At 45.5% G+C, this 13,620-nt stretch overlaps 1 long non-coding RNA gene across 1 annotated transcript in view; it reads right to left on the reverse strand.

Moving 5' to 3' along the window:
- Window positions 1-573: 573 nt before the first annotated feature.
- The window catches only part of LOC144669469 (uncharacterized), a 39,798-nt gene continuing 26,751 nt past the window's right edge, over window positions 574-13,620 (reverse strand). The window contains exon 3 of the long non-coding RNA XR_013573672.1: window positions 574-604. This is a non-coding gene — a long non-coding RNA (uncharacterized LOC144669469). The remainder of the gene's footprint in view (window positions 605-13,620) is intronic.

A 13,620-nucleotide genomic window follows, 5' to 3' on the forward strand; every position in this document is an offset into this window, starting at 1 on the left:
GAACGTGTTCCTGGAGATTTCACCAGATGACTACCCCCCACCCCCCCCACCCCCCAACCCCCCAACCCCCCACCCCCAAACCCCCCCATCCCCCCATCCCCCAACCCCCCAAATCCCAAATAAATTATTCAGCCAACACATCCATCCTGATGAGGATCTGCCTTCCTCGGACAATTGGAGAGGGAGAAGCCTCATTACCCCCAGGATGTTAGCCTGTCAGACAAACAGCCCCCACTCCAGCAGCTTTATATCCGAGAGACAGAATCTCTCAAAGAAAATGCCAATAAAAACATTATTGTTTAATGTCCCGATGTGTTGTCTCCCGGGGTCACAGGGCAATGTCCTGGAGACTCCAGGCCAATCCTGGAGGGTTGGCAACCTATCACAACCCCCCCCCACCCTCCCCCCACCTGCCCCCACACTCCCACCCCCTCCCCCCGGTGCCCCCACCACCTCACACAAACTCTGAAGGTGGGGGAGGAGTTCAGGTAGCAAAATATACAAATTGAATCAAAAACAAAATGTTCCCAAAACAAACCTGTTTGCGTGTCCGTGTCTTTCCGGTCCGCAGGCTTAATATACCGAGCGATTAACTCATTGCGTCCTGAGGACAGGAGAGGTTAACGATTAATGAGGCAGTTTAAGGTGAACTATACAACCAGCTTAGAATAGATAGAAAAGCACCTGCGATATTCCTTCCCCTCGAGGAAACACAAGTATAATCATTTATTAACCGAGCTGGAATTCACACTTTGACATTTCGTCTCATCCTCTCTGGTCCACGGACACCCCCCACCCCCACCCGGGAACATGGGGTTTGTATGGAGACAGTGCCGGCTTTGACTGAACAGCTCCTCACACCCGCACAGAGTCACCCACCTCAGTGTCAGCAGCACTCGCACCGAGAGATCAGATTTATTTTGAAATCCAATCACCTTGTGTCCTTTTTAAAAATAAGTGACCGAGTTTGGAGTTGGCAACTTGGAGGTTCCAAGGGCTGAAATGTGGAGATGGCCCATTAGTGAAGGTGGTCGATCACCAGCTTGTGATCAGCTTCCAGTCACCAGACAAACTTGTGTTCAACTAATTTAGCTCTTTTTGCACATTATAAATAATTGCAAAATAGCATAATGTGGCAATGTTCAAACGGAAGGAAATTGTTGTTTTCCTCCACTCGGTAAACATTTCAGCCTCTGGGCCGGTTTCTCTTTCTCAATTGTTCAGATTTTCTGCAATTTGCTCCTTATTGTCACTCTGCACATTACACTGGCTGCAGGTGCTGATGTACTGGCTGCAGGATTCTCAGCTGCAGAGTCTTGTTACTGTGCTGTGGATCAGCAAGACCCTGCCCTTCTGAACAGCTGCTGGCCGTCTCGCTTTCCTCTTCTCTTTCAGAGCCAAGCACCATTTACACACGCCTGTCTCTGTTCACAAAAGGCCTCGAAAGGATCAGCTGAACTAACATGAGGACATTATCCAACAGCAGTCTAATGAACAAAGCCTAGTAACCTTGAATGTTGCTCAGTGCCGTCGGACAATATTTAACATCACAATGGAGCAACATGTTTGTATGTCTGATGATGCTATTGATTCAGAGTTTCTCCCCTGCTCTCTGAATACATTAGTAGCAAATAATAAGCACAAATAAAAACTCAAACCATAATGCTTAAAATTAAAGTTTATAAGCACAAAGTTTTTATAGGCTTTAAAAAAAATTTCCCTTGACTTTTGTTGGTTCCTGGTCACCAGTTTGTTGGGACTCCTGGATTCGGGTTTTGGGATGGTAGAGTTGGTACGATAGGCAGAGTTGATCGGCAGACAGTTCTTAGGTGGAACACATTCTGTTTATTTACAAAGGTAGTCAGCAGTTACACACATCTGCTTTCTACTCAATCCCTGTCTCCAAACATCTGCTTGTTAACTCAGACTACTGAGATAGCCCACGCTAATCCTCTATTGGTTACATAGGATCATGTGATCTTCCTTTGTAACATCCTTCTTAAAGAAAAATACACATTACATAAAACTATAATTACCACAGCTTTCAAAACCAACTCAACTTTTCGATAAAAACAAAAAACTACTGCGGATGCTGGAAATCCAAAACAAAAACAGAATTACCTGGAAAAACTCAGCAGGTCTGGCAGCATCTGCGGAGAAGAAAAGAGTCGACGTTTCAAGTCCTCACGACCCTTCAGCAGAACAGTTCTGTTGAAGGGTCATGTGGACTCGAAACGTCAACTCTTTTCTTCACCGCCGATGCTGCCAGACCTGCTGAGTTTTTCCAGGTAATTCTGTTCAAATTTTCAATCATTCTGTTGCTTTGCAATAATGTTGCTATTTCGAGAATTCTCTTTCTCATGAAGAGCACTCTTCATGTTGTTGGAAGGATCTCCCTCCCTACATTCAACCAAACAAACAATCTTCCCTCTTGTCCTAATGGAAGGTCACAGACCTGAAATGTTAACTGTTTCTCTCTCCACAGATGTTGCCGGACCTGTTGAGTTTTTCCAGTATTTTTTGTTTTTATTTCAGATTTCCAGCACCTGTAATATTGTAATCTTCTCTTTCTCCCTGTCCAGCAGCCTCCCCTCCCCTCACAACAGTTTCTATCTATAGATCTGATACAGACTCCAGTCGATGGGATGGATCCAAATACAATCTCCCTGAAAACCCCACTGAATGAGCCAGGCTCCATTATGAGCTACATGTACAATTATAAACAAACATTCAACTGAATTACAGAGTGCAAAGACTTAGAGATGTGAAGCTGACCTCTCTCCCAGAATTACCTCCTACTGTTTAATTCCTCGAGGATGATGAACATTTTTTCCCCACCCTCCAATACCCATTGGACATGAGATCACCCATCCCTCAGACACAAAGGTTTATGTTCTCCGATAGGAAAACTGACTTGGGCAGAATGATGTTGACCAAGACTCACCAAGTTCCTGGAACTTCTCTCATGCTCAGTTTTACAGCTGTTTCTCATCAGATGTGTTCATAATCCTTACAGACTAACATTCTGGGTAATACAGCGATATAATAGCAGAGAGAGAGCAGCCTACTTCAAGTGTGTCACTGCTAGTAAATTCTGGGCTCAAATCTCTTCATTTCTAGTTGTTCTTTATCTGAGAACTGCTATGAAGAACCTGATGATTTCAACAAGTTACTATCCATATTATTCACAGCTTCTCCTAAATAATACACAGGATAGACATATTGTGATATCACTTTAACAGAATATGTAAATGAGCAAGTAGCCAGGATGTAAAGCAGTGTGACAAGCAACTAGTAGTGTGTGTGTAGGATTGCAGCCATGCTGTCCCTGTAAGTAATAATTGCTGAATCCATAAAGTAGATGTGTATCGAGCCTTCCTGTACTGCATCTTCAACTAAACCAAACCTACCTACAGTTTACCAGTCCTGGGGTGAGATTGGTAAGTTAGTGTGAAGCAAACATAGAAACACACCATGGTGGCAGCGATGTGAATTTGAAGACCACAGGATGAACGGCAGACAATAGAGGCTGCGTGTACATTGAAACCCAGGAGGCACAGTCCCTCTACAGCCAATGCTTTGCAGTACAGCAAGTACCCAATTTGTGGACCAGCTGGATGGGTGGTTAATGGGAGCACCAAGTTGGTCCAAAGTTGTGATGTGCAGCCGGGGCACGAAAAATTGCAGGGCCATTGTGACATCCTCACACACTATTCCCATGCGAAATGGACAAAACCTGAACTGTAGACACAAAACAGGAGAAGGAAAAAAATCACAGCAGCTGCACTAGTGAATCTCTCCACAGAGTAAAGTTACAAATCCCCTACACATTCAGAAGGTGACCATCAAATTCCCAGCATGAATTGGAAAGTTGTCCTGTCCAAATTTAGGCTTTTCAGACAAAGGATGGATCCATGTTTTTTAGATTTATCCATCACAGAACCAGGTAAACAAGTGGAGAAAATAAAGGTCGCCTTTGGAAACGCGGGGTTGCATAGAGTCAACACTCGGAGCCTGCCCGAGGAGGATCAGGAGGATTCTGCCAGGCTGCAGAACATACTGGAAGATCAGCTTCGCGTAAAAGCAAACTTGACATTTCACCATTTCGAGCTGATGTCCTACAGGCAATGGGCACAAGGATCAATGGATCAGAGCATCAGCAGCTGCTGTGATCAGGGAAAGGACTGCGATTTCTCAGAAACTGAACTGAATGGATAATGGAGCTGGTCGCAGCTTTGACACTGATCAAAGTCTTCCAAAGACCTTTGGGAGATAAAAGGTCATGACACCTGCTAAAAGACAGCAGAAACTGTGAGACCATTGTAGCTGGACAACAAGATCTGTAAGTGTGAGGCCCAGCTCCCAGTACTGGCACAGGGTGCAGGGATGCAGAAAGCAAGCAAGACACGGGGGAAGTGTGGCCCACGGCATTCACCCCAAAGCTGTCCTGTGTTCCAAGGTCTTTGACACATATGCAGCATTGTGAAAAGACACTGGGCTTACCTACTTAAGAAATCTGCTTCCAGAGGTGCAACCTGAGGTTACAATAAGATGCAGCTAAGTAAAAGGTATGCGCAGCCTACCGACAGCAACAGCGGGAGTGTGCCAGAGACCCACATTAGCACATACACAAAGTTAGCAGCCAGGCAGAGCAGGGAAGATTCAGAGTGGAAAGATCTTCAAGTGGAAAATGAACAGGATTTCCACATTGCGAATGTGACACAATGTGTAGATAAAGTCAAACAGTTTGTTACTATCAGCATCATATAGCTGGAGAAAAGCAGCAAATACACTCACAGCCTGAGTCGACATGGGAGCGAGCACTCTCGCCAGTCAGAATCCTGAAGGGTCTGTATCTATATTATCCACAGTCAATGATGCAACCTACAACAGACAAGCTAACTGTGTACAATTATCTCACCAGTCAGAATCCTGAAGGGTCTGTATCTGTATCAAGCTAACGTACACAATCCATTCATTGCGTTGATACATTGACTTTGAAAAGCAGGAGCTACACATATTCTACCTGGTGGACACGAGTGGAGCAGCAATAACAGGGTTACTAACGTGTACTGAACTCCACACTGTGACCAGATGCGGGATCACAATACATCAAACACAGGAGAAGAAGCCAAGAATAATCACATTGAGTCAGTTTATGACCTACATAGACAGACATTCGATGCCATAGGGAATTCTGAAGTGATGGTGTACTAGACTTCAAAGATGCAATTCCATCAATCAACCTTCCTAGAAAGTGCAGTGTGCACATTGCGATGATATATTTTTATATTTCTGTGTTTGTGTATATATATTCTGTGTAGGTAAGGGTAAGCTGCGTGTGTGTGTGTGTGTGTCTGGGGTTAATCAAAGGTAAGATTGCTGGAGTCAGATTGTCTATAGAATCTAAGGGATGAAAAACTAAAAGCTGTTATCTTCTCGCATTTTGTAATGAGGCCTCATGGTGGGTGTTAACTTACAAGGAAACAGAATAGATTTAAAATTAGCACTTGGGGATAAGTTTTGAAATTGATTTGTAGCTGTTGCAATTCAAAGAGTCTCAAAGATGAAAAAGAACATTTGCATTCGACAGGAGATTTGTGAGTAAACAGGGGAAGGAGTTTACATTTTATTGACCCAAAACCGAGGTAAAATAGGAACATGAAAGGTTTGAATATTTGGGAATCTGAGTTTTCAAAGAACTATTTAAAGACAATGGAGAATTAAGATGAAAGGGGTGAAAAGATATTTATCAAACCAGGTTTTGAGCTGTAGAAGTTGCTGTGGGCGAGAGGGGGCAGTGGGGAGTCTCACTGAAAATCAACCCTGGTGTTTTGGGGTGAGCTGAAAAACTGTGAAAATCTTTTAATTAAAGAAAGCGACTCAGTTTTGGGCCAGGAGAATATTTGTCCTGAGAAACACTACCTTTGGAAAACCCACATCAGCGTGGTAAAAACAAAATACTGCGGATGCTGGAAATCTAAAACAAAAACAAAAATACCTGGAAAAACTCAGCAGGTCTGTCAGCAAAGAGCATGACCAAAATCTACACTCACTGAGGGCAGCAGCTCACCAGGAAAGACGCGTCTTTACCAGCAAGAAATGCCAAGTGAATGTGGCTCAGATTAACTTTCTTGGCTGTATTTACCTGGGTTCAGGATCCATCCTGACCCGGGCAAACTGGAAGATGTAGGACACATTCCCACTCCCCAGGACAAAGAGCACTTGCAGAGATTCCTCAGATTTTTTCAACTGTTTTAAGTGCCGTACATACCCAACTTTACCAATAAAGCATCAGCACTAAGAGAGCTGCTAAGGAAGGATGTTCCACATGACAGGAGGACCATCAACACGTGTTCAAGTCACTTAGACAGGTATTGTCGGGAGAGATGTGTGTTTACAATAGTGATCTAATTTTTTGAACACAATTTGGGAGGATTAGTGAGCCACCCATACATTATGTAGACTCTTAAGCAGAGATCTATCTATCTGTAAATCACTTACACAACCACCATATTATGCATATATATTTACTCTTAACATATGTAATGTTATCTTGGAAAGAAATGGGGATGTTGTGATATCATTTTAAGGGAATGTGCAAATCATTAAATAACCAGGATGTAGAGCAGGGTGTAAGCAGCGGGTAGTAGTGTGTGTGTAGAATTGCAGTGATGCTGCCTGTGAGTAATAGCTGCCAAATCCATAAAGTAAGACCTGTCTGCTCAGCCTTCCTGTACTGTATCTATTAATAAACTAAACCTATCTATAGTTTATCAGTCCTGGTGTAAGATGGGCCAGTTTGTGTAAAGCAAAGCAAACATAGAAATGCAACAAGACACACGCCTACAGGTTTATGAACACAGATAAAAACAAAAAGCTAAAAGCTACTGCGGATGCTGGAAATCCAAAACAAAATCAGAATTACCTGGAAAAACTCAGCAGGTCTGGCAGCATCGGCGGAGAAGAAATCAGTTAACGTTTCGAGCCTTCATGGCCCTTCGGCAGAACTGAAGCATAGTTAGAAGAAGGGAGAAATATAAATTGGTTTAAGGTTGGTGGCGGGGGTGGGGGCGGGTGGTGGGGGGAGAGAGACACATTGAGGGTGTGGTGATTGTGGAGATGAGCAGATAATCAAAAGATGTCACAGACAAAAGGGTCAAACACCAGGAGAGAAATGGAAAGCAATGAAGATGAGCAGGGCAGAAGAGACAGTTGGAAATCCTGTCGGAGGACAGAACCGTACTTCTTCAAAGAGGGCATTTCTTGAAGAGAGGTGGCAGTCAATTTTCAAAGGGGCATTTCTTGAAGAGGGGTGGCAGTCAAGGGTTCTGATGTGAAAATACAGGTGTTAATGTCATCTCAACTCCAACATTGGTTCCAGGTTCTAAGGTGTCCCTTTTATTCAGGGGATATATTGGCAGTGACTAGTTCCAACAGCGGGTGCAGTCAGGAGGTTCTGGTGTTTAGTGAGTTACCCTTCACCAGAGGCATTGTGATTGGTTTCAGTGTCTCTTGAACTCTGTGTCCCCGCACGTCTCCTACTGCTGATGGGAATACTACCAAAAATCAATTGCAGCTTCAGGTTAGCTCTCTTCCTGGACCATGTGCTACATTTCACGCTGCACATTGTGCAATTTTGGGGTTTTTCCTGTGTTGGATGCCAGCACATTTTGTGTGGGAGACGATGCCTAGAAGGACAGTGATGGGCCCAATGCTGAACAGAATGCAATAAAGCCCTTCACTGAAACACATCCACACATCCACTCGAGTGTTACAAAACCTCTCATACAGAGTTTCACTTTGAGTAGTTTCAAATTCATTCTCCAGTTTCTCATCAAATAATTTTGGGAAAACAATTCAGTGTAAACGTGGAAGCAAAAAATTCCAGCATTGGCTGGTCTAAATTCTACTTCCGTATCCTGGGAAAGTGTCTCCGCATCCCGGATACGGGATGGACATCTATCCACTGTCCCTCAATCCCGGATACGGGATGGACATCTATCCACTGTCCCTGAATCCCGGATACGGGATTAACATCTATCCACTGTCCCTGAATCCCGGATATGGGATGGACATTTATCCACTGTCCCTGAATCCCGGATACGGGATGGACATCTATCCACTGTCCCTCAATCCCGGATACGGGATGGACATCTATCCACTGTCCCTGAATCCTGGATATGCGATGGACATCTATCCACTATCCCTGAATCCCGGATACGGGATGGACATCTATCCACTGTCCCTGAATCCCGGATACGGGATGGACATCTATCCACTGTCCCTCAATCCCGGATACGGGATGGACATCTATCCACTATCCCTGAATCCCAATATAAAATGGCCTCCTGCCCACTAATGCTCTCGGTAACCAGTTTAATTAAATGATTTCATTCTATTCCTGCAATGTAGAATTTTATAACCCATTCTCCCATTACTATAAACATTCAGATATTCACACTTCAACTGGAAAAATCCAAAGTCATTTCTATTTCCTGGAGAGTGGGAACAGACAGTTAATTCTGCAATGCCTCATGTGGTGTTCAGTATCGTGTAGAAATTATTTGGCCTCGTTCCTGGTATTTTTAATGTTTAGGAGCACATTATGAGACAGTTAGATTGGTTTTCTCTCTGTAAGTCTATATTACTCAGTATCCCAGTCACCAGCATTAACAAGTGCAGTGTTCAACTGTAGATAGTCATCACCCCACAGCCTGTTCTGAATGCAGGGGGACTGGAACGGGTTTGAAACAATCCCCTTATGACAGAGACACCATTACCCACACTGAGAACAAGCTGTAACTACACACTGACCTTCAGTAACCTCCAGACAAAGTCCTTGTAGTTTGTGTCACATTGACACTGACCTATCAATATATAAGAAATGACCTGTACTGCGCTGTCAGCAAGGCATAGGTTTCAAACTCATTTAGACAAATGGAGTCAGCCCCATGCAGCCAGACAGCTGCAGAGATGAGACAGGTTCATAGTTGCCTTTGTGCTCAGGAGAAAGAAAAATCAGCCTGTGTTCCTGCTCCAAATCCCCATCCTCCCAACGAACGCTGAAGACGAGTCACAAGAGATCCAGTCTTGGCTGAGAAACCTCTGATGATTGGTTAACCTGCTCATGCCCACTGCCTGGGCTCATCCCCGGAGAGCGGGCACAAGGGTGATGAAGGGCAGGAGCCACTCCCCAACTGTACAGAATCTTCAGGGGACAGGGTGCAAATGGGGCAGTTAGATTTCTTTAACTTGTAACCCTGATGGACATGGGCAGAGGGGGAGATGTACGAGGGCAGCTGGGGGTGGGGGAGAGAAGGGTGGGGGGGTTTGTGGGTGAGATGTATGGAGGGGGAAGGGCAGTGTAAGGAGATAAGCTAAACAGACAGGGGCTGGGGGAGCCGGATTTACATCTGGGATCTGATCGACACACAATCACCTGTTACAAGCTGATGTAAGAATTTCAAATGTAGCTGGCACCTCTTCCCGTGACATGACCCTTGCAAAGCAGGAGCAACAACAGCTCACACATTAATCAGAATGTGCTGTCCTGGCATTGACCTTGATTCAGGATTAAATGGTGTAAGGCACAACCCCAGCATTCGCTGCACATTCGACATATTTGAAATGTCTGTGCGGTTATGTTACCGGAGGACAAGAGTCCAGGTCACATGGCTGTCTGGAATTTCAATCTAGGAGCAGATGCAGAGTCGGGTCAAGAAGGACAAATGGTTTATAATTTCCCTGTTTTTAGAGAATTCTGAGCTGACTCTCACTGGGACGGTTTCCAAAGCTATCAGCTTCTCCCATCAGCGCTCAGAGAGCGAGGTCAGCGTGTTCACAAAGAGACTACACTGCAGCCTGTTTCTGCCCTTATCCAATCACTTCTCACATCTTTTTCAGCAAGAGTCACAAGTTATCGAGATTAGGATTGGTGGGGTCCAGGGTGCTGAGGCCAATTGCAGCACCTCGACAGAGATCAACATAGATTGTGAGACCTTCCTCACTAATCGACAGAACTCGGGAGAACTGAAAAACTCTAAAAAAAAAACAATGTGCAGTAAAAGAAAACGTGAATTTGTATAGCACCTTTCACATTCTTGGGATGCCCCGAGGCACTTAAAGCCAACTAAGCACTTCCAGTTAGTAATATGGGGAAATGCGGCCCACAAGTTGTGTGCTGTAAGATCCTATAAACCACAATGGGTGATTTGTTTTAGTGATGTTGGTTGAGGGATAAATGTTGAGGAAAGCAGTCCTGCTCTTCATGGAATATGGTCCTGGGATCATTTATGTCCACCAGAGAGGGCAGTCAGGGCCACAGTTTAACATCTCATCCAAAAACAGCACCTCTAACAGGCAGCCCTCCCACTGTACTGCACTGGGGTTTCAGCAAGGCTCAGGTGCTCAGTTCTCTAGACTGGGACTTGATTCCATCATCTTCTAACTCAGGCAACCCACTGAACAAGGCCAACACTTCACAAACTTGCCTCAACTCACCAGTACCTAAGCACTCTACAATTAGGTAAATAACGCATACCCTGTGAAGAAAGGGAGGATTTAGGATGTTTTAAATGTAATTGTTGTTATTGTGCTCCAAATGGGACAAGCAAGAGTTCACTGGTGTGGATTTCACTGGTGTGGATTTCTCAGTAGTTTGGTTTGGAGACTAGACAGTGGTTTAAGCATTTGGGTCACTCTGTTGACCAGAAATCATTGTTTCCACATAAGGAACGGTCACTGGGATGAGAATGCAGAGGGGCGAGGAGGTGGGGGGGGGGGCAAAGGGCGCAGGGGGGGGCAAAGGGCGCAGGGGGGGGCAAAGGGCGCAGGGGGGGGCAAAGGGCGCAGGGGGGGGCAAAGGGCGCAGGGGGGGCAAAGGGCGCAGGGGGGGGCAAAGGGCGCAGGGGGGGGCAAAGGGCGCAGGGGGGGGCAAAGGGCGCAGGGGGTGGCAGAGTATATCTGCCCCTATACAACTGGCGCAGGGGGGCGAGGGCGAGGGTGGGGGTGGGGTGGCGAGGGCCCCGGGGGTAGGTGCCCCTATAGGACTGGGCCCCAAAAGCCAAAGCTCAGGAACAGGAGGGAGAAAACTGGTAGAGGGCAGGGGGCCCCACACATTAAAATCTGCAACACCAGGTACTCATTTTAAAATGAGAACAGGCACAACAGGTGGGTTAGAGTGGCTTCTGACAATCAATCAGGCAAAACATCAGAACTCTGATAAATAACATGGACAATGCACAGTTCAATAGACCACCTCGTGACATCATGGTGCCCCTTAGAATTAAATGTTAGAATTAAATGTTAGAATTAAATGTTAGCCACATGCAAATCGAAGACTTCTCATTGCCACAGCTAAACTGACCTCAATGTAGAAGTGAATTGGTTTCAAAGGTTAAAAGTAGCAGGTCAACCTATGAATCTCACCTGACTGCAGCTGACTGACCCCAAATGTCTTTTGAAATGGGGAACAAGCTGGTTGATGAATTTATTTAAAAACGCACAGCGCCAATCACACCCCCTCTTCCGCTGGCCAGACAGCCTCTGCTGTGCAGCACAGATCAAATTTCCTCTTTGTGACCAAGGATGTTGCTGTGTTCAGAAGTGACCTTGAAACTAAACCATGAGTCAGGGGAATGTTGCAGCAAATCATTCCAACCCGGATTTTTTAAATCCAACCCACTTTCTTTCCTCACCTGTTCACTTTGACATTTGACTTTCACACATTTAACTGAAAGTTAAACATATTCTTCTACTCAGTCCCAGCTGTTGTAGGTTTAACCTCAGCGTTAAGTAAAGCTTTGTTGTTTTATTCAACGACAAATTTTATGCTCCTGTGGCAGGTCCCAAATGTTGATCTCATGTGAGATACACAAAGATTGGACCCACTGTGCGGAGGGTGGGGGAGATGGTGTGAAAGAGGGTCTTAGGCATCTCTCAAATACCAGCTGGCCATAGACTAATACCAGAGAACTGGCAACAGGCCAGGTAGGGGAGGGTGGGGAGGGTGGGGACAGAGGGTGGGGACGGAGGGTGGGGACGGAGGGTGGGGACGGAAGGGACGGAGGGTGGGGACGGAGGGGACAGAGGGTGGGGACGGAGGGGACAGAGGGTGGGGACGGAGGGGACAAAGGGTGGGGAGGGTGGGGAGGGTGGGGGAGGGTGGGGGAGGGAGGGGGAGGGAGGGGAGGGTGGGGATGGAGGGTGGGGACGGAGGGTGGGGAGGGAGGGTGGGGACGGAGGGTGGGGACGGAGGGTGGTGGGGGGTGGGGACGGAACAATTAAAAGCTGATGACAGAATTTCAAACCAAATGGGAAAATCCACTGAGCTGAGGTGCTTTTTATGTTTTAAAAAGGAAAATTAAGTGAAAATTAGCTCCATCCCCCACCCAAAAGGTCCAACTGGTAAGTTCTGCTTGTGAGGTTTTCAGGGATATGGGGCGCGTCTGGTATTTTAACCTCTCGGGACAGGCCAACATTTAACCTGATCAATTCCCTGTTGCACTTGGTTATGGAGCAGCTGCTAAACCAGAACTGGAGCAAATCAGCAGCTGCTCCATGTCACACCTGGTCTGCAAGTTCTCCACATAGACGCACAACTGAGGTACACCGAATCCTCCCAGTTACTTCAAAATCCAGGAGTTCCAACATCCTGTTTCCTTTCCAATTTCCGGCCACAGAGACATGAGGAAGGTCCACTTAAAGGGGCCCTGCCACCCTACATTATCTGGCCCCGACTATTGCAAATATCTAGTTCATAATTCATATATGTTTTAGAATAAAACTTTTAGTTTTAGGAATTAAATTTTTAATTGTAGAAAAATAGGGACATCTGGTTAAGAAATTGGTTGGCATCTCAAGCGAACGCAATTCAAACAAGCCTGGGTTTAATTAAAACAGAAAATGCTGGGAAAACTCAGCAGGTCTGACAGCATCTGTGGAGAGAGAAACAGAGATAATGTTTTGAGTCCGTGTGACTTCAGCTCTGAAGAGTCATACAAACTCGAAACGTTAACTCTGTCTTTCTCTCCACAGATGCTGTCAGACCTGCTGAGTTTTTCCAGCATTTTTTGTTTTTATTTCATTAACTTGTGTTTATCTTACAAGGTCAGACTTTATAGTGAAAAGAAATTATCAATAGGTGCCCCATTTCTGGACCTTTGGATCGAGGCAGAGTGTCTCTCTTCATCGCAATAAAGAAAGCCAAAAGCCAGCAATTCTGGGAGAGTCATAAACTCCAATAGCAACATAACTTATTCTACCATCTAGAAGGACAAGGGCAGCAGATACATGGGAACAGCACCAGCTGCAAGTTCCCCTCCATGCCAAACACCATCCTGACTTGGAAATATATCACTGTTCCTTCACTGTCGCTGGGTCAAAATCCTGGAACTCCCTCCCTAACAGCACAGTGGGTGTACCTACACCACATGGGCTGTAGCGGTTCAAGAAGGCAGCTCACCACCACCTTCTCATGGGTAATTAGGGATGGGTAATAAATGCTGGCCTAGCCAGTGATGCCCACATCCCATGAATGAATAAAAAAAGATATGAGTTGCAGAATTGAAGAGTTATGTTGAAGGTAAAATAATTAATTTGCATTTCTGGCTGAATCAC

Source organism: Cetorhinus maximus, chromosome 29 (genome assembly GCF_964194155.1).
Source record: "Cetorhinus maximus chromosome 29, sCetMax3.hap1.1, whole genome shotgun sequence".
Taxonomy (NCBI): domain Eukaryota; kingdom Metazoa; phylum Chordata; class Chondrichthyes; order Lamniformes; family Cetorhinidae; genus Cetorhinus; species Cetorhinus maximus.